The 21,972-nt window shown below is 45.3% G+C and overlaps 1 protein-coding gene across 13 annotated transcripts in view; it reads left to right on the top strand.

The window, feature by feature from the left end:
* The first annotated feature begins 1,800 nt into the window (after nt 1–1,800).
* The window catches only part of ptprsa (protein tyrosine phosphatase receptor type Sa), a 237,333-nt gene continuing 217,161 nt past the window's right edge, over nt 1,801–21,972 (top strand). For 5 of the 13 annotated variants that reach the window (XM_037114068.1, XM_037114065.1, XM_037114067.1 and 2 more), the window contains exon 1: nt 1,801–2,145. The gene's annotated coding sequence lies outside the window, so the exon portion shown is untranslated. The remainder of the gene's footprint in view (nt 2,146–21,972) is intronic. The other 8 variants (XM_037114077.1, XM_037114076.1, XM_037114074.1 and 5 more) reach the window with 5 other exon arrangements.

Genomic DNA, 21,972 nt, shown 5'->3' with positions numbered 1-21,972 from the left:
CTGTTCATAATGAGTCCAACGCTAGTCTGGTGGACTGCTAAAGCTACTGCCTACATTACCCATGATGCAACTTAACTTAATTGAGTGATATCACTGGAGGTGATTGCATACAGTTTCCTCTGGAGCCACAAAAGGCTTTAAACTACTTTTTTTTTTTTTTTCACAAACACAGCGTTATTCCCTCAGACCTGTACACACCTTAATGAGACAGATCTGTGGAGTTACCCTTTAAGTTTGCATGGGTCATCCTCCTGGTCCATCCTTCAAGAGGACAGAGTCTGTGAGATGTGTTTAGCCTTGTGATGCATTGGCAAGTCAGTGACCTATCCTGTGTATCTATCTGCTGTCCATATCCCCCCAATCTGATAAGTCATAATTTACAGCAATCAGTAAACTGCATGGGTGGAATGATGCTCTGGCAGATGACAGTAATGTAGTGAACAAAGAACCTGTGTTTTCCTGTGTCTGGCAACAGGCAATTCTCTGCCACTTGAAGCTAAGTGCCCCCCCCCCTCAAGGAACAAGCTCATGCATTAAGCGGGAAGCATGAATGGCCGAGCTCCAGCAATGGGATTCATTTCAGCTTGTCCCTGTGACGGCGTCTGTGCACCAATACATTGAGCAGAGGGGTGGGAGGGGGAGGCAGCCCTGCTACTTTAAAGATTTGATTAAGTAAAACCTGCAGCTGAAGTTGATTGATTAAACACCCTTGCAGCCTTTTTTCTTTCAGGTTTTTTTTTTTTTTTTTTCCCCCAGCCAGCAGCAAAGTCAGGAGTGCAGAAAATACCTCACAGCTTGCTCGTCCATTGTGAGGAATTTAAATGCAGTTAACATACTTTGAATATGCCAGTTAAGACAGGAGGAGGTATTATTCACTGACCTGCAGAGTTAGACTTTTTTTTCTTGACTCATACATATTTCATGAGAATGTAAAAAAAAAAAAAAGAAAAGAAAAGAAAGCTGCACCAGGCGCCTGCAAAACTCATTTTCAACTGTTTCAGACATGAAAGTAAAAAAAAAAAAAAAAGAAAGAAAGAAAGAAAAGAAAAGAAAAACATCCTGTGCACTCTAAATCATGAGTCTCATCCACAGTCCCATCAAGAACAGTCGCTTTACTAAAGCCAAAATTGTAGTTGTTAAAAACACCTCTTCATTTGCGGTGTAGTGTGTGATATGCCCAGTGAACCTCACCTATAACGATGAGAGGATTATGATGCTTTATCTTTAAGATACCGGGGGGGAGGGGGCTGCCTTGCCTCGGTGAGCGGCGCGCATTGGTCTGTTTCATGCTACCTTACCTCCCCCCTTATCCCGGGTAAAGGCAGGCTGACGATGCCACTGGACGATACCTTCAGCGAGGCGTGGGGGGGGAACGGCATGACTTCATCACGTCAAGTTGAGCACTGCAAAAAAAAAAGAAAAAAAGAAAAAAAGACACATCCTCCAAAGCAAGTGACAAGAAGAGCGCCCTGAGCTTACAAACCCCGCTCCAAACATACGGAAAACATGTTTCCACACTGCCTAACACACATATAGCGGGTTGTTGCTACAATGTGTGGTTCATTTAGACCCTGGAAACATTAAAGAAGATAATTACATTCTGATAAAGCAACATCTCACCAGGTCAAGGTTTTGTGTGTGCGGGAGGAGATTAAATATCTGTTTTTCTTTGTTCAGCAGTAATGTTAAAACAATGTGCCGATAAGAAACAAGGGGGGGCGATGAGAGGACGGGGAGAGAGATGATGATGGAGAGAACCGTGAGTTGAGGGGTGGCTGGAGAGGGAGGGCCGGACGCATGACATCATTCCCTCAGCTTCCCTGCGCGGACAGAGCTTCTGGCTTCTCCAAGTGCGCACGGCGGCTGCTGCTGAGGGAGCGACTCCTCCTGCCGTGCCCAGACGCGTCCCGAGCAACCTGCGCTCTTGGGGTGGATTTAAAATAAAGAATTGAAAGAAAAAACAACAACAACAACAATTCTTTAACCCGGCAGAGGAAACCCGTGAACCGTTCCTCGACTGGACCTGCCGCAGGGACGCACACAAACCGCGGGGATTATTGCTTTGTTTTAATCATGAAGATGTGAGGGTTTACAAGCTGGGAAGAAAGAAAGAGGAACTCCGAGGCTGACAGAAAAGAAAAAAAGGTAGGCACACTTCCCTCTCTCCTTCTTCTTGACTCTGTCCGGCTACTTTTATCTTCCAGGTAATTTGTATTTATTTATTTATTATTAGTGGAGCTGGCAAGTGTCACTGTCAAAACGAAGCGCTTAAACAAAAATTCGGCATGTGGGCATGTGGTGAGGGAGCGCACGAGCCGTGCGTTATCCTGCCGCCTTCACACCCGCACAGCGAGGCAGGCAAGTGCCCAGTGAGGAGAAGCGTCTCCGAATACTGCAAAGAGGCTTTTCCGAGCAGCCACGGATCTTTTTTTCTTTTCTTTTTTTTTTTTTCCTTAACGAAAGAGAGCGATGCTCGATCGTCCCGGACTCAGCGGGAGACTCCGGCTCTGCCACCGCAGAGCTGCTGCCGGTGAGCAGAGCATATCAGCTGCCGGAGCGCGAAGGATATCCATCACTGTGAACGACCGTCGTAACAGGCACGACTTCCCTCTCATCCCCCCACTGAGAGTTAATTACATTTTTTTTTTTCTCAGTCTCGCAAAGAAAATGAAACCTGGGTGGTTTCTGTAGCGGAGAGAAGATCCCGAAGAATTTCTCACACACTTGTAGTCGATGTACAAAGCATCATCTTTTTTTTTTTTCTTTTTCGGGCGGAGGTGTGTGTGTGTGTGTGTATGTGTGTCGGTATGTGTGCGTGTGTGTGTGTCGGAGGAGCGGCTAATCCATCTAACAAGTGCATCTCCACAGCGGGGGTGCTTCATTAGCCAAGTCAACCGTGTCTTAGAATCCACTGATATGGACATGTCCGTAGATCATGAGACGTTCACTTCTTGCATGCACCAATCGGAAATGCCATTTTCGATTTTTCAATTCCATCTCTCTCTCTCTCGCTCTCTCTCTCTCTCTCTCTCTGTCTCCTTGTGTGTGTGTGTGTGTGTGTGTGTGTGTGTGTGTGTGTGTGTGTGTGTGTGCGAGAGAGAGAGAGTGAGAGTGTGTGTGGACCGGTTGTTTGATGTGATGTTTGAGCCCGAGGTATACATGTTGGACGTCTCAGAGAGTCCACTGTAGTGTTGTGAGTCTACACCCCTGGACCGGATTTGCGCATCACTTTGTCAGTGGCGTGTATAGAAAGAAAAAAAAAAAAGAAAAAGGAGGGGAAAAAAGGAGTTGGACTCATTTCGAGATGCGCCACTCGAGCTCCCCACAGCCCCACCGAGGTGGAGTCAGCGCGGCAATGTCACCGACTCAACCCCCCCCCCCCCCAACACACACACACACACACACACACACACCCCACCACAGTGCTGGTGATACCCTTGTCGAGCGCTGGAAAACTCCGACTTCAGTTGAAAGGCGTGTATTTGGACCTTGGATATTCACGTCTCATTTGATGTTACATGTCCAATGAAAATAATAATAATAATAATAATAATAATAATAATAATGAAAAACTCAGGGATATTTCAATTTTAAACTTTTAAATTGGTTCTTCTTCTTCTTCTTTTTTTTTTTTTTACGTTTTCGTTCAGGTTTTTACGATTGACTTCGAAATAACGCACACGCGTGCTGCCACATATTGAGGCCAGAACATTAAACCAAACATTTGATAAAGTTTTAAAAGACGCTGAGGAGCCTTATGTGTGCCCACCATCTCTCTAAAGCCTGTGCACGCGTATATATCTCTCTTTTTGCATCATTCAGATTCCTTCATCTGAACGCATCAGAGGTGATCTTTCCTGATTCCTACTGAGGACACAACATCACGGTTTTTTTTTTCTTATTTATCTATCTGGAAATACGTGTTGAAACATTTACCGCAAACATTGCCGCCTATTTTATTATTATTTTTTTTTCCCTAAATTGTACATTTTCCATCCTCCTCCGTCTCCTGGTTCGATCGCAACGAGCGCGTCGCGCGTCTGCAAAGCTCATAAAAGCCGGAGGAGAGAACAATTCCTCGCCAGCGCCCGGGTCGTTAAAAGAAAATGGCTTTATTCATTTTTCTTTGTACCCGTGGTAACTTAGTTACAGCTTTTTATGGTGCCTGGAAATGGCTTACAGGCTTGCAGTGCAATGTAATGTAATCAAATTTATGATGTTGCTGTGTATTACAATTCCCTGTTATGCTCCATCACATGACAAATTTGGAGTGACCCCCCTTCACTCCCCCCTTCTCAACACAGGCACAGGAGAAATGCCCAGGAGCATCAGAGCAAGGCACGTAACATCCACCACTGGATTTGTATGAGAGGGGGCACACACACCTCCTCACTTGCACCCGGCCTCTCTCTGGAAATAGTTCCTCTCTAAATTATATGCAGACTTATGCCATCACAGATTTATTCTGGCAACCAATCATATGCTTCTTGAGTTTTGCCTCTTCCATATTTCATGCACATTTTTTACCAATGACAGCAGAAAGTTTGGTCTCCTGCAAGGGGGGCATTAAAATATGTGGAGCCGAAACCACAGCGATGAAACGAGTGATGAAACGAGTGATGTAATGCGTGTGTTGGTGTGTGTTCGAGTGTGTGCAGCTTAGCACACGAAGACAAACGCGCAGATTTTTGCATTCCCTCTCCGCCTGTCCTTGTGATGTTACATCTATTCATGCTCAGTGGCACCCGTGGGATTCTTGGCTACCATTTGTAGGATGCTAATATTTCAGTTTAGATTGTAATTCTTATCCCCTCGTAGGCACGGATGTGTGTGCACGCTCTAGTCATCCTCTTTGATATCGTGACGTGGGAGCCACCCAGTGAACGCTGTGACGGGAGGGAGTCACTCACTATGCTGTCTTAACAGACAGGCATGTGGAAGGACAGCTATTACTGGAATCCTTCCCTCAAACTTAATGGGCTGGACACGTTTTATGAAGCGTCTCCTCACCGGCCGTTTATTCGTGGAGCAATCAAGCACCCGTGTTGGACATGCTTAGAGGCCTCACACCCTAAGAAGCAGAGGTTTCATCTAGGTTCCTCTAAGATCTCAAGGGAGCCAACGAGGACTTCTTTTTAAGGTTCTTTACTGGCTGAATAAATGATTTTCTTGAAGAACAGCCACGTAATAGACCATCTGATGAAAGGCCTCATCAAAGAAGCCCTCAAGGGCTTTGATAGCTTAAAGATACCCTGTTGACTGGAAGCTCAGTTAGCCGAGATGCAAGGTGAAATGTTTTAATGTCTTTTTCACGCCTTTCATATCACACCGCACTCTCAACAGCTCTCAGGGAAATCCTTCAAAAAGATATGGATTGCGAAACTCTCATTTTGAAGCCTGTTTAATTTTTAGAGTGCAGGGCGTCACGGGGGTCACCTCTCAGTGAGGTGGCGCTCACTAACGGCGGTGTGCCGGGTTATCTTTTCACTGGGTACACCTCCCTAACTTGTCATCAATCAAGCAGCCTCTCTGTATGTATGAGGTGGCCGATTGGATGGCATCCATTGTCGCCCCCCCCCCCCCCCACACACACACACACACACACACACTCACACTACACACACTCCACAGAAGTGCACTTCAATCACGCTCACCTGTCACCAGGTGGGCAGCGAAGGCTCAGGCGTGTGAGAGGGGGTCGGCACACATCGCAAAAATGTGCATCGTGATGAAAGACCCGCGCCTGCTTACTCACACGCACACACACACACACACACACACACACACACACACACACACACACTCTACTTTTATTACACTTATAAGATGGGCTATAAGTCACACTCTGCAGTCTCATTATAGGCTACGAAGCCCAAATGTGTGGCCATGTCATTAATGCAGTCAAAATGGAAACGGACGCGGGTGGCTGGCAGAGCTGTGCCCAAACATGCAAAGCGAGAGGACAGGGAGAGGGAGAGGGAGAGAGAAGAAAATGTTTAATCATAAGCACACGTTATGGAGAGCTTCACCCATGTGCACTGCGGCAGTCTAATTACCAGGATAGTGCTTGTTAGTTGTCACCTCCAGATAAACAGCGGGCTGTTTTTTTCTCTCGTGTTTTTCTTACCCAGCCTGTGACAGAATTTGAATTTCTAAAGAGAAAAAGGGGGGGAAAAAAACATCAATTACAGAGTATCCATCCCACCCTCACCTTCACCCCTTGAGCCACGCTGAGAGCGAAAAACACGCCAACAGTCACGTTAAAGGATTGACGTCTGCGACCCAAACTGCAGCCGTCGGAGCTCCGGAGGTAATTCTGATTGAGATAATCAATAAAGAAAAAGCCAAAGGAGGGGTTGTATAATGTGACGGAGCAGTTTTTTTGCACTCAGCCTTCTGTCCGACGCGACCATACTGTACAGTAAATCTTGTCAGGAAGCATATGGTCCTCAAATCCGAATGCAAATGAGCACTGGAATATTCTAACGGCACAGAAAGAAATTGTCCACGCGTCTTTTGAACACTCCTTTGTCATTTTTCAAATGGCTAAGATATAAGCTCTTTAGAGGAAGTCTTGACTGCCAGAATGAGGGCAGAAAAATATACTATTCACAAGCTTCCTACGAAACACTCTGACCTGGTTTAAGCCCACCGTGGAGATTGACACTTTAATGGCTTTGACGTGTACACATTTTCCTGGTATACACAGAAGCTGTCAGGTATGCAGAAGGCTGGCGCTCAAGGAGTAGTGTAAGATTTCTCCTTCATTCACAAGGAGCCGAGGAAGGCCACTCACCCGCACCGGAAGGGGTTAAAAAGCCTCCGGGCCGCTTGCTTCCTGTCAAATATGTTAGAGCTCATTCCAAAACACCCTCTGCATAAGGCAGTGTCTATTCCCGTCTGCCGGGCACAATCCCAATCTACAATGTGAATGGGTGAAAGTGGCATTATCTCCCGCTCGGAAGGTTTGATTATGTTGTTTTCACGGTAATCTCAAAAGTGCGTACGGTGGAGGGAAAAATGTAACCCTGTCAGAAGCGGTTCAATTTCAGCGACAAAGAGACAACATCATAATCACTGAGGGGAGTCTTAGTTCAGGTTAAAGCTGCATGTTAAGTGTTCAAAGGCTCTTTACTCAAGGATAATTGCAGTGATAATGTGTGTTTTTAGAGAACCGGCGAATATGCCCGCAAATGATGTGTTCAGCTGCTGTCTAAAATACACAGTCAGAGGGGGACATGACATTGGAGGGTGGCAACTCGAGAGCAAAATGTAATATGTCCCGTCTATTAAAATTTGATGTGATTCATTTCCGTGTGAAAAGCAGTGGTAATTTGTCAGTGGTAAAAAAAAAGATGATTCAGCTTGGAATTCAAGTAGAATTGTTAACTGAATACTTTGAATCTTTGGAATACGTGTTGAAAGTGTGACGCTGTGAGCAGCCCCCTGACGCTTTGTGGCAATGTTCAAACGCAACATGAAAACGAGTCAGTCATGATTGATTTTGCCTCGCTGACGATCTTTGATTTTGGGGCATAATCATGCTCTAACTACCCACAACACTTTGGGATGTGTACACATGAAGTACAGTGTTGCCATGGAGTCGGACCATTAGCCGTGGGCTGCAGCTTCCTGCCTTTTTAACACAGATCTGTCAGAGTTTGGCAAACTGGTACTATGCCGAATTCTAGTTTAGCTTTTCCGGTTTGCAGTTTGACCACATTTGTACAGACAGAAGTCACTGGGTAGTTAAAATGACTTTCCAGGAAGATCTGGTGTTATAAGGGACCCCTCCACTTTTTAAGTGGATTTAGGGACATTTACTCGCATTGGACATCAGACAATATTCTTGTTTGCAATATTGATACAACATTTAAAACGATGTTGATGTTTTTGGGGCACTGCACATTTGTAACATTTCTGTAAGTGTGCCAGTTTAGTCATCCTGTCTAATTTTAAACCACAGTCCCTGGGCAGGAGAAATGACAGCTACAACAGAGATATGAAATGTGTGAAAAGAGAGCAGAAATATGGTACATATATCGGTGACTGAGGACATTCAGTCACAAATATATGTGTGTAGGTGTTATTGTGCATCTAAAGATCGCCGGAATCCAAGGACGTGAATGAATGGTGGCTTAGATCTCCACTGTAGATGTATACGCCATGCTTAAGTTCTTGCTGCCGCTGCTCGCCAAAGCGAAATATTCAAGAAAAGTTGCGTTCCCTGACAATTAACCTGAATGGCTTTCTAACTAGGTAGCCTGTTGACACTGTAACTGTGTCACTGCATGCTTCGGAGCTAACGTTAACGACAAAGGTGTTGCAGTACCATTGCAAAAATATGTAGATTAGGGTTAAATAATGCGGATATGAGTTATGAAATACGGATCTTAGTGGAAGGGCTCTAACTTTGAGATCAGGAGCGTTCGCTCGTCTTTGCGGACCCCAAAGATCTGATTCACTTGGCAGGATACTTTCAAGGAAGCAGACAATTAACAAATCTCTCAGTGGAGGAGACAGACATGAATCTCCTCGAGGAGAGAAGCTTACAGAGGGTTATCCACCACCGCAGCCGCCACCTTCCCCCAAGGGTCGTGCCTCCTGAAGGTCACAGTAGTGTTTCAGCCCCTCCGTCCCCGCCTCCCTCTTTGTTCGCCGCGACAACTCCGGTGGGTATTGCTGGATGTTTCCCACCATGCCAGGGCTAATGATTGTGGGGGTCTGCGAGGATGATGCATCTGGACGAGAGCATGGATAACTAAGCGTTGTCTCGCCTGTTTACTACTCGCCTGCATCACACTCGAGGTCATCATAAAGAATGAACGATTCATACACTGTCTTGGATGGTCATTTATGTTTAATTCAGAACTGTACCTTAAGGCGCAAGCCGCTGTGCTCCTGTGGTGTTGCGCGGTCGTCGGCGAGAGTGGGCGGATAGCAAGAAGGTGGCTGCGAGGAAGAGAAGGGAGGCGGTGTGGAGAGTGTCACGCGAGAGCTGGGCAGAATTAAGACAGAGAGAGGGGAGCATTGGCGGTGGCCTTGTACGTTTCATCTGCAGGCCCTAATAAAATCCTCATAGGCCGGCATTGATCCCTCCCAGAATAATCCATTTAGACTGAGCGTGCCTGGCCATGTGGGGCCTCCTCAATTATTTATGGCAGAATGCTGTGCAAGCTTCCGCTGGGATCCAACAACGTGCCCTGGGAAACCTGCGAACTGAGACCCAGAGGGTGGAAAAAAGGAGAAATGGCAGATGAAGGGTGAGGACTGATTGTAGGGAGATGTGAGGATGGACAGGGGAGGGGAGGAAAAGGTGGATGAAGGAGGAGACGGAGGGGACGGTAAATGGCACGGGAGGGGGTGCAGGAATAGATTGAAGAAAGCAGGGGAGATGACAGAAAGAAAGAGATGAAGTTTACCGTGAAAACTGTGTGTTTGGTGAAACCATTCTGCTTTTCTGCTGCCGTCTTGGCCAGGTCACTCTTGGAAAATATTCACCTGGTTAAATAAAGGATATTGACCATCCCACTTAAATATAAATGCTGTTTTGTCACACACACTGACTTCTCATATAGACGCACAAGGTGTGCCCTCAAGCCTCCAGAAATCCATATCGTTAAAAGTCAAAGGACACATTGGTTAGGTTCAGGCCACACACCAACTTTTCCAAGTTTAAGAAAAAAATAGTTGACACTTGGTTTCACACAGGAACATTTTCCTGGGTTAAAATCTGGCGTGCGACCCTCCTCTCCCCCTGTAACATGGACCCCTCTTTGAACTTTGTCGCTCTCAATACTACATCAAGTGGAGCTGTTCCTCTGATCATCTCAATTGCCATGGACGTGTTTACATTGGATTTTGTGCAAAGCCCGCCGCGTCTCATATAGCTGCTGAAGGCTTTTGCGTCTGCATGAGATGCCAACGAATGTGACAGAACTACGGTATTTGACGCCCCGGTAATGTAACCGAGCTCGACAGGGAGGTGAGAGGAGGAAGCGATAAGAAAGATGGGAAGCACACACTGTAGTGAGGCGTGAAAGAATGGGATCAGAGGATAAGGTAAATGAGGACGGCAAAAAAGACTGAAAAAGACGGTAAGAGAGTGACGGAGAGATTTCCTGAAGTGAGGGGTAGAGGAAAAAAAAGGGATGGCAGGGAGAGGGGTTAGAGAGAGGAAGGAAACCTTGCAAGGGCAAATGAGATTGGATCATGTAGGGATGAAACAATGAAGGCATAGGGCTGGGAGGGGCGGGGGAAATGGAGAGAAGGAAATGAATGAGTAGGCAGAAGGAAAGAAGAGAGTTATTACAGGGATCTAAGGAAAAGATGTAGGAGTTCAGGGAAAAAATAGGTAAAGAAGGGAAAGGGAGGACGAACAGGTGAGATTAGCAAGATAAGGGAAGGAAGGATGAGAGGAAACGACGTGGAATTATAGATGAGACGAGGAGGAAGAGATGACTGGAAATGAGGCAGGAACAGATGGGTAGGAAGAGGGCGGAGGATGGGACCTTTGTAAAGCGAGTCATGAACAACTATTGATCATGGCAGAGTTATGGTTGCTATTGTGCTAAGTGGCGACATGTCAGCTTGACTGCCTGTGCTGTCCATCAGTATTTCTGCCACAGTCACCTTTAGTGATATGGAAAAACTCAAAAAAGTACCGTCAGTCCTGTGATGAGAATATCTTGTTGGGCATTGTCAAAGAAAATCGTTCAGTACAATCAGCTGATGACGGAAAACAAGACGTGTCACTGTCCTTTCATGGATATGTCGTAGTGTGAAGGCCGAGCATATCATGGCACCTTTTTCTTTTGTATTTTTTTTTTCTTTTTTTTTTGCATGCAGCATACTGAGACTGTACACTCAGAGCCACATATCATAAACTCCCCTCTGTTTGCCTTGTCTATATTCTGCTATTAGCAGCTCACACACGGCTCTCATAAATCCAGGCAGATTTGTCTTACCTGATTCCCCCGGCGTCCGCCATCAAGCTCCCTTCCTATTGCTGTAATTCCCAGCACCCTATTAGGCTTTCTAGCCGTCGCCTGCTGCCGAATCGGGATTTCTGATCCAGCCAAAGACAACCGGAATTGAATTTCCACTGGTACCTCGCAGCGATTACATCTGGCACGCCTTTATTTCACATGGGCTCCAACCCTTGTGACCTCTCAAAAAGCTTTTTGCTGAAACACACCAGTCTTTTTTTAGCGAAATGCAGAATGTATTTTTTGCGTTGGTACAACGTAGCAGTAGTCACTCTAGAAGTCCTCCTGCTGGCATCTTTTATCTGCACCGTAAATATAGTGCAGACGCTTCACTTTTAATGGTATTTAGAGTCATAATCATACATTACAACACTAACTCTCTGGCACTCAGACACCAGTATTAATTTCTCTTCGCTAAAACGAGGAGGAGCGACCTCAGATCCCTCAGAGGGAATGGAGCTGTAAGTCTAGCAGCAGTCCGGCCGGCATGCAGTAAGGAAAAGGAGAAAAAAGAAAAGCACTTTGTAATGGCTATTACACCGGCTGTGTCAAGCAGCCTAATCAGATGGGCTAAACGGTGTAGCGGCATAGCTATTAGCTAACGATAGCATACCGGCAGGTTTTCGGTTTAATTAGTAGGGCCCTATTTCCCACCACTTGTCGTCCTCCGAGGCAGCCACCAGAGATTTATTGTTTGTCCACAGCCATTGATTATTGGATTCTAGTAATTGTTTTGCCTTTGCTTGATTAACAAACCTGTGTTTTCTCCAGAGCTCGACAGCAGCCTTTAATGCCAGGACCCCAGCCAAACTCCACGCTAACACGGGGTGTTTACCATGATTACAATGGAGAGTCAGAAGAGGTGGGGGCAGACGAGGGGAAGATAAACCTCCCTCGTTTTCTCATTGGGGGGGGGTGTTGTTGCCCACTAAGGAGGCAAGAAACTTCATTAACCAAGCTGCCAGTGCTTCGCCACTGTTTCCATACGCATTGTTCTTGTGTATGGGTGGCCCCTCTGGCTGACGCATCCAGGTGCTCCGTGTTTCAAGAATCCTGTCCAGCAGATGATCGATGTGTGGACGTGGCCTCTCCAACCTTGGCAGTACTGGCATGTGAGGAATCCAAGTGGCCTGCCTCCTTTCTTGGTCTTTTGTCTCACTTTTTTTCTGGGAATTCTTGTTTTTTGTTTTTTTTTCTATCCTTCTTTCAGGGTTACAGGGCAAAAATGAGATTGTATCCCATCTGTGGAGGTCTATTTACATGAGTTGGAGGAGGAACAGAAGGGCCAGTGGGGTGGTTGACAGGGGTGGTAGGTGAGCATACTTGTGTATTACTCAGTTATAACTCATATAAATATCATAAGGCCTGGCACAACTCTGTGTGTTGAGTCCTATTAAATACCTTTCACAGATGTAGGGATGGGAGCCCAGAGTTCAGACAACCTGCCTGGATTCTGACTCTCATCCCAACAGAAGGTTTTTGTAATATTTTTGTTTTTCTATTTAGCTGTCATTACAAGGAACACTCTGCTTCCTGGATAAATGAGAACACTGTGTTGCAACGACATATTCATCTAGTAGTTCTGGGCAACATCCAGAAGAAGTCTGCGTCCCTCATGCGGCTCACTTTTTCTTCTTCTTTTTTTTTAAACATCAAAAATGCCCTTACTACACATTCTGTTGATTCACCCCAGCCGAGGTTACTCTTGTCCCTGTAAGTTTCTCAGTGTGTGTGTCTGGTTTTTGGTCGCCGCTTCAATACATATCTCCAAAATGACTCTGTTTTTTCCCTTGTAGCTTTCTTCTTTGCCCTTACATATCATATATCATTTTATGATCACAAGTCTTTTCAGTGCACTGCTTGCTTGTGTGCTGCGGAAATGGGGTTGTTTCAATGCTGGTATCGGAAAAACGCTATCAGATACTGCCTTAAATGCTGGATTTGGTATCCTGAGATTGCAAGTCTATGCACCTATCCGCCTTATTTATTAGCCCTGACACCGGACTCTTCCCAGCATCATCCCGTATGCCAGAGTGAAATTTTACTGCAAAGGTGGCCAATGTCAGTGGTAATCAAGCTAATCCCGCTGTTACCTTTGGTATTTACAGTATCCAATAGGGATGATTTCATGTTTGCTGTCGTAACGACTCACTCGAGGCCCCAGTCTGCTACCTTGTGTTGTTGATTTCTACCTTTTTCGCCGTCCATTGGTATGTGCCATGTGCCCAATCCAGCTGCCTGACGCGACAGAGGGAAGCTGAGGGAGAGGAAGAGCGAGGTCTACTTAAATGTAATTTATTTCAGCTGTCGCTTTGTTGGGTGAAGAAGAAGTGACAAATGTGAGCTGCTTGTTTATGAGGCCTAGCTAAGTGCTGGCAAGGCTGCTTTGCTCTGAGGTAGTTGGCTCTCCGTCCTTGGGAGGTTGCATTGCTTCGCGGCACAGTGTGTGGCAGGCGAGCTAATGCGCGGTGAACCTATCTGCTTCTTATTCTCCGTCTGCCTCCCCGCTCTCTCTCCCACTTTTTGCCCCTGTCCTTCTCATTTTTCTCTCTTCAATCTCTCTCCTGACCTCCTCTACCCCCCACTCCGTGCCTTACTTTCCCCAACCATTCCTTTCGTTTGTTTTTGTTTTGTTTTTTTTGTACCACTCTGATTCCTGGAGTCGGAAAAAAAACAAGAAATGCGCACAGAATCTCCTTCCAGTCGTCCCCCCCAACTTGCCCTTGCTGTCTAGAAATGGAAACAGGGAAACCTTCCCTTCCATCACTTCCTGCCAAATAAATCAGTCAGACCTTTGACAAACCCCAAATAGGACTGCCAATTTTTCAAAGCTGTCCCGTTCATCAGTTTGATTCATTCTCCCTGAGATGGAAGGCATGTTTTCTTCCCATGTCGCCACCCCCTCCATGTTTACGGTCAGTGAGTCAGCGGGGGAGGCTAGGTCACTGCATTCAGTCGCCAGTGTTTGAAAAGAAAAGCAGTTCAGTGCAGCACCAGTGGCCAGGCTGTGGGCTCTGCAAACACTCAGAGAGATGGACAGCGGAGAGGCCGGGCGAGCCGAAAATGTCGCCCCCTCTGCAACCTCAGCTCAACTACATCCTCCGGCTCTTCCTTCTCCCCCTGTGTACCTTCACATAGCGCTGTTTTAATTGACACTGAGAAGGGGGAAAAAAGCGGCTTATCTGACTGCCTGCTCCTGTTACCTGTCAATTGAGTTCATTTTTTCCCTTCCTGTCCCTCGTCCGTCACCTCTGTGTCCTGTCGCCTTTTTTTTTTTCCCTCCTGCGCTTTTGTTTCTGTCTGTTTCCTCAAGCTCACTCTCTCTGCCTGTCCTCCAGCTCAACGCCATCCCATTCCCCACTGAGCGCCTGTGTTGTTTTCTCCCTTCCTCTTCACTCCTTGTCTGGTTATTTACATCCCCCTGTTATCTCCCCCCGTCTCCCTCGCGCTCCTCTCTTCCTCGGCTGTGACTTCAAAAGTTTTATACGTTCGCCTCGTAAATTATGTAATGAAGATCTCGACTAAACAATATAGACTCAGTTTGGGAAACAAAATAATGCGAGTTCATGCAAAGACTGGTACATGTACAAATGCAAAAAAATTTTTTCGATGCTGAATAATTTACATTTTGTAGAATACATATTATATTTGTGATGAATGTTTACAGATCATTAGTTGAACATAAAGAACTTGCTTATATTGATATTCAATTGTTAAATGCTTATCAAACAATTTAGAATAATGTTAAAATATTAAAATGTATCATATTATCTTGTGTTTCTTAAGGTTTCTTTAGAAAATGAGCCAAATGTATCCATTTGAAAATGCAGAAATTTTTGAATTAAATTTCACATCATTAAAACTTTGGACCTACTTACAGTATCCGTATCTGTTCTCAGTCAATGTGCACATTGTATTTTAAATCAGTTCTAAAGAAAAAAGATGTGCAATATGGAATTGAAACAACAAAAGTACTGATATGTTACCAAAACCATCCCCATTAATTACAGGCCTTTCTATGTAATGTTTGAATCATTAATTATGTACAGCTGATCATATGGCATCACAGTAATATCAACGCTGTCTCGCTGGGGGAAGCCTCTAAAATCAGCTAAATCAACCCGCACCCAACTCTGCACTCGACTTCCTCCTCCATTACTGCGCTATCTGTACATCCATCTGACATCACGGAGATAAACGTGGCAGAGGAAAGCTCTCTCCCCTCATCCTCTGCTCCGCGGTGCGTGAACAGTTTTGTTTGACTGACACATCCGTATGTCCTTCTTATGTTCAGGCACTTCAGCCCTGCAAATGAAAGTAATTCATTTTTCTCACAGATTTTTGTTAAGATAGCTATCTGACACATACCTCCCTGCCTCAGAACTGGGTGTTCTTAAGCCTTTTTCAGCGTGGTCATGAGCAGGTGGATTTCATCCATGACTGCCGGCCATAAGAGGCAGGACTGACAGGAGACGGGCAGATGGCAAATGCACTTTGGTTTTCAATTAAACTTTTAACAACCGGGGCTGCAGATGACTTTGAGCCTATTCCAAATGCATGTTTTTGCCATGTTGAGTGCCACAATCCAAATGCCAGGGAGTTTAATTTGAGCACAGGTGATATCAGACATTTTTATGGCCGTCGCCTCCTTACCAGCTTGCTGTTGGTGCTGTTAATAAACAAACTTGAGCAGTACGTATTACGTATTATCAGTTCGTAAATCTACTGTCAGTCAAAAACACGCGTTTTTAAGCAGTAGCACTCGGTCTCCAAATTTCCACAAAAAAATGTTCAGCACCACTTTGTAATATCAGAGAACAAAACATCATGTAGGTACCCTACAATTGTGCTAATCTAATATGAAGTAATAACACAGTTTAAAGGTGCAATTTGTAATTTAATTTTTTGACCACCTGTGAAATTCATGCCCAAAATAAATGGGGGGCAGAATATCAGCGTAGTAACTGCTTCCCGTAGCCGCCGTTAGCTAGTTAGCTCAGTTTGCCATGCAACTACAGACCTAGGACCAGAAGAGTGTTAGCATTTATACCGCTAGCACAGGAGCTTTGGATTGGGGCAGGTTAGGGCTAGCTGGTTAGCATGTTAACTCTAGTAGATATCGCTAACAACAAAAATGCCATTTCTACACATTCTGTTGATATTTGTAGTTAAGTTTTGAACATTTTCAACTAGGTAAAACATACTCTTGCCCTTCTAACTATTGCTTTGTGCAAACAGGTAACTACAGCCGGGGTTGGAGTCAGGGTGGAGAGTCTTTTCATTCATTTAGTCCATAATGGAGATTTCAAAGCAGATAGGGTTGAATGTATATATAGCCTGCTTCACGGGGCATTTGGTACCCAGTGGCACCCAAGGTCTACTTAAATGTGCAGAGCGAAGGAGAGGTTTACAGAGAACCAGTTTTAAAACATGTAGTGCCTGTATTCTAAAGCCTTTGCATTGTGCAGTCAACATTTACTTCATAAGAAGTTAAAGTGGAAATGTTCTATATTACAAGTTTAACATCACAGAGCCTGCTTCACATGCCACGTAGCTGATCTTTGAACTACACCACTGCTTTTCACGCATATACAGTAGACCTCTTTCTGCATGTCGCCTTCCAGAAATAGCTCGTAAGTGCACAGGCTGCCATGGGACCCTATATATTTTTCCTGGGTCAAACACCAGACTCGCTTAACACTGATACTCACCTGTCATGTATTCTCTATCGCTCTGAGAGCCTCTCCATTTTTTTTTTTTCATCCCTCTCCACCTCCACTCCCTCTGACCAACCCGTTCTGTCACTCAGAGACGTGGCTTTAACCTCTGGCGCGGCCCTCCGCCTGCGGCCTCTGTTTTCATCTATTGTTCTTAAAAAGCGATTATAACCATCAGACGGCTCCATTAAATATTTAGCAGAGCTCGGGCGGCTGCTTTTTCACACGCTTCACAGGAACACCTGCCGCAGATGTTCAAAGTGTCTTTCTCTGCGGCGTGGACGAGCGCAGACATTCAGAGGGGCAGTTGGCTCGATTGAATGAAAGGCTGCTATCTGACACAGGCTGGGGAAGGTGTGTGTGTTTGAAGGGCGATGCTCGTGCGTGTGTTGCTTCTTTGTCCTTTAGATACTCACGTGCAGATATCTGTGTGTGCGTTTGTGCATTCATATGCGTATACATTACCTCTGTTTGTGCGTGTGGGGGCTGTGCGCTGTATTTACTGCTATAATCATTTCTCTGTTTGCTGTGTGTGTGTGTGTGTGTGTGTTTCAGTGGCTGCGCCTCAGATTACTTCGCCGTTGAATATCGAAATTTATTTGCAAGTCCATCCTCCACTTCCACTGCGGGAAGAATTGGAATGATCAGTCGCTTGAGAGACCAATAAATAAGGTCCTCGGCTGTTGATTCATCGGGAGACACTGCGGGACAATAGCCTCGCAAATTATCTCTCCTCTGACTGCTACATTTTAGAATGGGGTTGAAATCTAAGAGATTGCACCCTTGTGCATGAAATGCTCCCACAGCACTCCACGAGGCTCGGCAAATAGATCGCCAAAGCTATTAGCGAGCTAGTCACACAAGAATGGCAGGGAAAGTGCAGGAAATCTTCCTACAATCATTCAATACTCACTTGCTTGACAGCAGTGAGTACCAACAAGAGAAAGAGTGTTTTTTTCGTTTACATTCATTATGATAATGCTAGGTGTTAGCTGCCGTTCAGCGGCTGTTCGCAACGGATGTTTTGCTTGTGTTTATAGGATTGTTGCATCTCATGGAGTTGTTTAATTATGTCTGTGTTGGACTAAAAAGAGAGCTTGTTGAACATAGCGGTGGTGGGCATTCATGTGTCTTTGGAGGGAGGCCTGATGGGACTTTTCTAGCTGTCTAGCTGGCTCATGCTGCCTCATCCATTCTTACCAACCCCAGCATTCCTAGCCATCACAAGGTTTTATTGTCTTAACATAAAAGCTTCATTATGCCCCCCCATTGTAGATCATTTTCAGCATTGATGTGTTGGGCTAAACAATCAAAGGGTTTGATCAAGGACTCCCTGAAATAGAAAATTACAGGTTGGAACATTTATTGTTGATCTCAGCGTGACCCGCAGAGCTTTGTTGTCTCCGCTGTTGTTATTCAGAGAGATTTGAACAAGAGTGAGCAGTCGGAGGTTGGGTGTCTTGCTCAAGGATGTTTTGGCTGTTCTAAAAATGAAATGTGATGTGCCAGTTATGTGACTTCCAACCACAAGTCTGCCCTGCCAGTTTATACAGTTAAGAAACTGTGTCTCACATTGCGCCTCAAAATATGGTCCTGTCTGCTCACATTAGAGACTCGCTTTTTGTTTTAACAAAGCAGGGAATTGAAATAACACACAGTGTGTGTGTGTGTGTGTGTGTGTGTGTGTGTGTGTGTGCATTCTCTGTCTGCATGGGTTTCCTCTGGATAGTTTCACAGTGTTAACCACATACTTATTATTACTACCATGACAGCGAAGTTTACCTAAATATAAGAATGAACAACTGCTTTTTTTCCTTTCCCACGTGCGTCAGACTCATAGCACAGATGAAATTACATGACATGCGAAAGCTTTAAATGCGAGACCCAATGAACAAAATCGAGTGGTTTTGGAAGTTGAAGTATGTTCAATCCATCAGAGCACCGTGTTTCCAAATAATTACACGATGGTTTGGTGTGTACACAGCCACAATCGGCGAGTCTCTGCGTGATTGGCCCCTAAATGGCGTGCTGTTAACATGACATCCCGTGGGATCACGCCGATATTTCCGCCGTAAAATTTATACCGAAAAGTTACGGTTTGATACATAAAAATGAAAGACCAAAATGCAACGCTCACGATCGCCTAGGGAGATGACCACAACTCCCCTGCTAAGCTCGTGCCCCTCCACCAACACTGGAACATGCAGGCTGGTTGAATCAGAAACTACAAATTGTGAACTGGGTTTGTCTTTCTCTTTCCCCGCCTCTGACGCGCTGTGCGCCGGGCTAGGATTAGATCAGAACTTCGTGTAATGGAGGGATGGAGGACATTTGAGCTTTACTGGAAACACGAGACGCCGTGTTCACGTTATCCTCACTTAAGTACGGCTATAACATTTCCATGTTCGAGTCTGTAGTTGTAACAGTTGAGTTTATTGACACGCAGTTTAAACATTTTTGCACCTGATCTTGGGGAGGCTTCAAGAGAGGATGAAGTCATAACTGAATTATAACCATAGCAGAGTATCTGAGTCCCCCCCGCCTCGCCCGCCCTCTCAGCGGTCATTGTGGTGGAGACAGATGGGCGATTAGTCTACCTCTCTCTGGTTTGGAGTGCTTATTCATTGCCGGTGTCACTTCCTGCTTATGTATAACATTTCCTACTAGAAAACTACTCTGAGCAAATTGTGTAAATCAACAGCATTTTAAAAAAAACACACACACAATTACTTTACAACATAACCCGTCTTTTAAACCTAAGTAGCAGATGAATTTGCCGGCTACGGTGAACGTTTGTTGCGGTGAAGAGGCGTCTCTCAAAGACAGCGAAGAGCATATTCATACTTACGCGCGATTAAGGTATGTTAATTGATGGAAGTCCTTGGTTTTAATGGCTATCTAGTCGTGCGCTTTGAGAACGGAGTGACAAGCTGTGATATGTGCTTGCATGGGCCAGCCAGCTAACCCTCTCCCTTACTTCCTCTTCCTCTCTGAGTGTTTGCCTAATGGCTGATAATGAAGAGGGCATCTTTGCAGAGATGACACTCTCTCTCTCTCTCTCTCTCTCACACACACATACACACACACACACACACACACACAGGCTGGGCTCGCTGCCCTTCAGAATACCAGGCCTGACATTAATCTTTAAATGACTGTTGCTTCTTCTCCAAGACTTTCAATCCATTAGTGGCCATGTCTTGAGATGGAGCGAGATTGCCATAGAGAAGAAGGCAGGGGGGGAGCATGCAGCCAGCATCTTAGTGTATGCATATGTATGTGTGTGTTTGTGTGTGTTTTGTGTGCAGCAGAAAGGATGATGTCAATGATAATGGAGGATGAGGACATAGAGAGAATGGAAGAGAGACAGAGAAAGGTTGAGGTATCAGAGAGAGAGAGAGAGAGAGAGAGAGAGAGAGAGAGAGAGAGCGGACGCAGGTTTCAGCTGGTTGGATAAATGTCCCCAAAGTCTGTCACTGTGAAAGACTTCCCCGTAAACAATGACCAGTCTTATTTCAAAGCGATGTAGTTTAGTAGTTCATGCAAGAAAGCGTTTCCCGGTAACTGTGTGAGGGTTTATGGCTGTCCCATTGTCAAACCACGTTTCTGCAGAATTTGCCGGAGGAATCAGCCATAGTTTACATCATTGTAATGTTAAACTCGGGGTCACCATGGGTAACCAAGACATGCCTGAAAAACAGAGATAACAAAGATAAGATTTCAGTAATATTTGATACTACCTAAGATGACATGTTCTCCTAGAATAAATACAACATTTTGTATTCAAATTTGTGGATCCATCCCTTTTTCCAGATCCACACCAGGGGTTAATAGGGTTTATTCTGGGCTGAGACCCATCCTACTTCCAAGTTTCGTGGGAAACCTCCAGTGGTTTTTGTGTAATTGGGTGACATGGGTGAAAGCATAATCTCCTTGGCAGAGTTAATACATTTGTTAATATGTATCGTGGATCCCTACTTTTTTTTTTTCAAGGCTTTCCCTTGTGTGAATAATGACAGATGTCCTCATACGCAGTGGCAGAGATGGGATCGGTACAGGTGGCTGGGGAGTGGGTGTTCCTGGGGCGATGTGGATTTCCCCGTTATCTTGAAGGACTGGTCTATTGTTCAACAAAATCAATGAATGCTGAATAGCGACCGAGAATGAGCTCCAACAGAATTTTTAAAAACTAGTCGATGGACCTTGACTTGAGCTTTCTTAGTCTAAATGAGTTTTTCAAGGTCAAGAAGGAGGCCTTTTTTCCTCTGGTCTTACTCTTCTGTTCCTTCTCTATCATCTCTACCTTCTTTCTTTCCTTCACTCTCCTCCTCCTCTGTCCTTGAATGTCTCTCGCCTCTCGACGCCCCCTTTCTTCCACCCATACCTCCCACCCTGCTCATGTCATTTCCTTCTCCACGCCACCGTCTTTACATCCCTCTGTTTCTTATTTTGTCCCTCTCTGTTCCCCCTTTCCCTTCAATTCATCTATCCACCCTCACCTCTCTCTATATTTATTCCCTCTTTGTTCGCGTCTCTCCACTCGGCTTCTTAATCTCTGCCTACTTCTCCCTCACTTCTCCTCTTTCTAGTCCGTCCCGTGCTCTAGTTCTCTCTATTTTCTCATTTTCTACCTCCACTTCCTTTAAGCCCCTTTTCCTTTTCTTTTGAGCCCGCTCCGTCTTACCAACCCTACCTTCCCTCCTCCTCTTTTCTCCTACTTCTCCCCTTACTTTCAGCTCAGTGTCCCTCCCCCGTTTTTTTTTTTTTTCTCATTCTCTCTCCTCAACCCTCTCCTCTTACCCACATGCTCCTATCACTGCGTCTCCCTTCATCTGCTCCTCCAGCGGTGAGCTATAGTGACTCTGACATCATTACCCTTGTTGTGACAGGTTTCATTTGTACCCTGTGGACCTATACATCAGCCTGACTGATAGTCCAGGGCCCGGGGCCAGCGGAGCCCCGCCCAGATCGGGACAGAGTAACAGACAGAATGGTCCTAAAAACCACTCCAGCTCGGGTACCACTGGATATTTTTTTCATTACTCGCTCCGATATGTCAAACTCAATGCCGGTTCAAAACATGCCCACAACTCCGGCTCGCTTGAAATAACAAACTGCGACAGTCTCTTGCGACGGGCCCAACCAGGGTAAAAATCAGAGGAAATCCAGAAGAAACGATGTCAAAGTAGCACTGGCACTGTTTGATTGACAGGTGATCTCTGGAAAGTGATTTGCAGAAAAACAAGCAAGTGCTTCGCAACAAGGCT

This window comes from Acanthopagrus latus, chromosome 11 (assembly GCF_904848185.1).
Source record: "Acanthopagrus latus isolate v.2019 chromosome 11, fAcaLat1.1, whole genome shotgun sequence".
NCBI lineage: Eukaryota > Metazoa > Chordata > Actinopteri > Spariformes > Sparidae > Acanthopagrus > Acanthopagrus latus.
The sequence above is the reverse complement of the archived record's forward strand: the minus strand, read 5'-3'. Positions and strand labels throughout refer to the sequence as shown.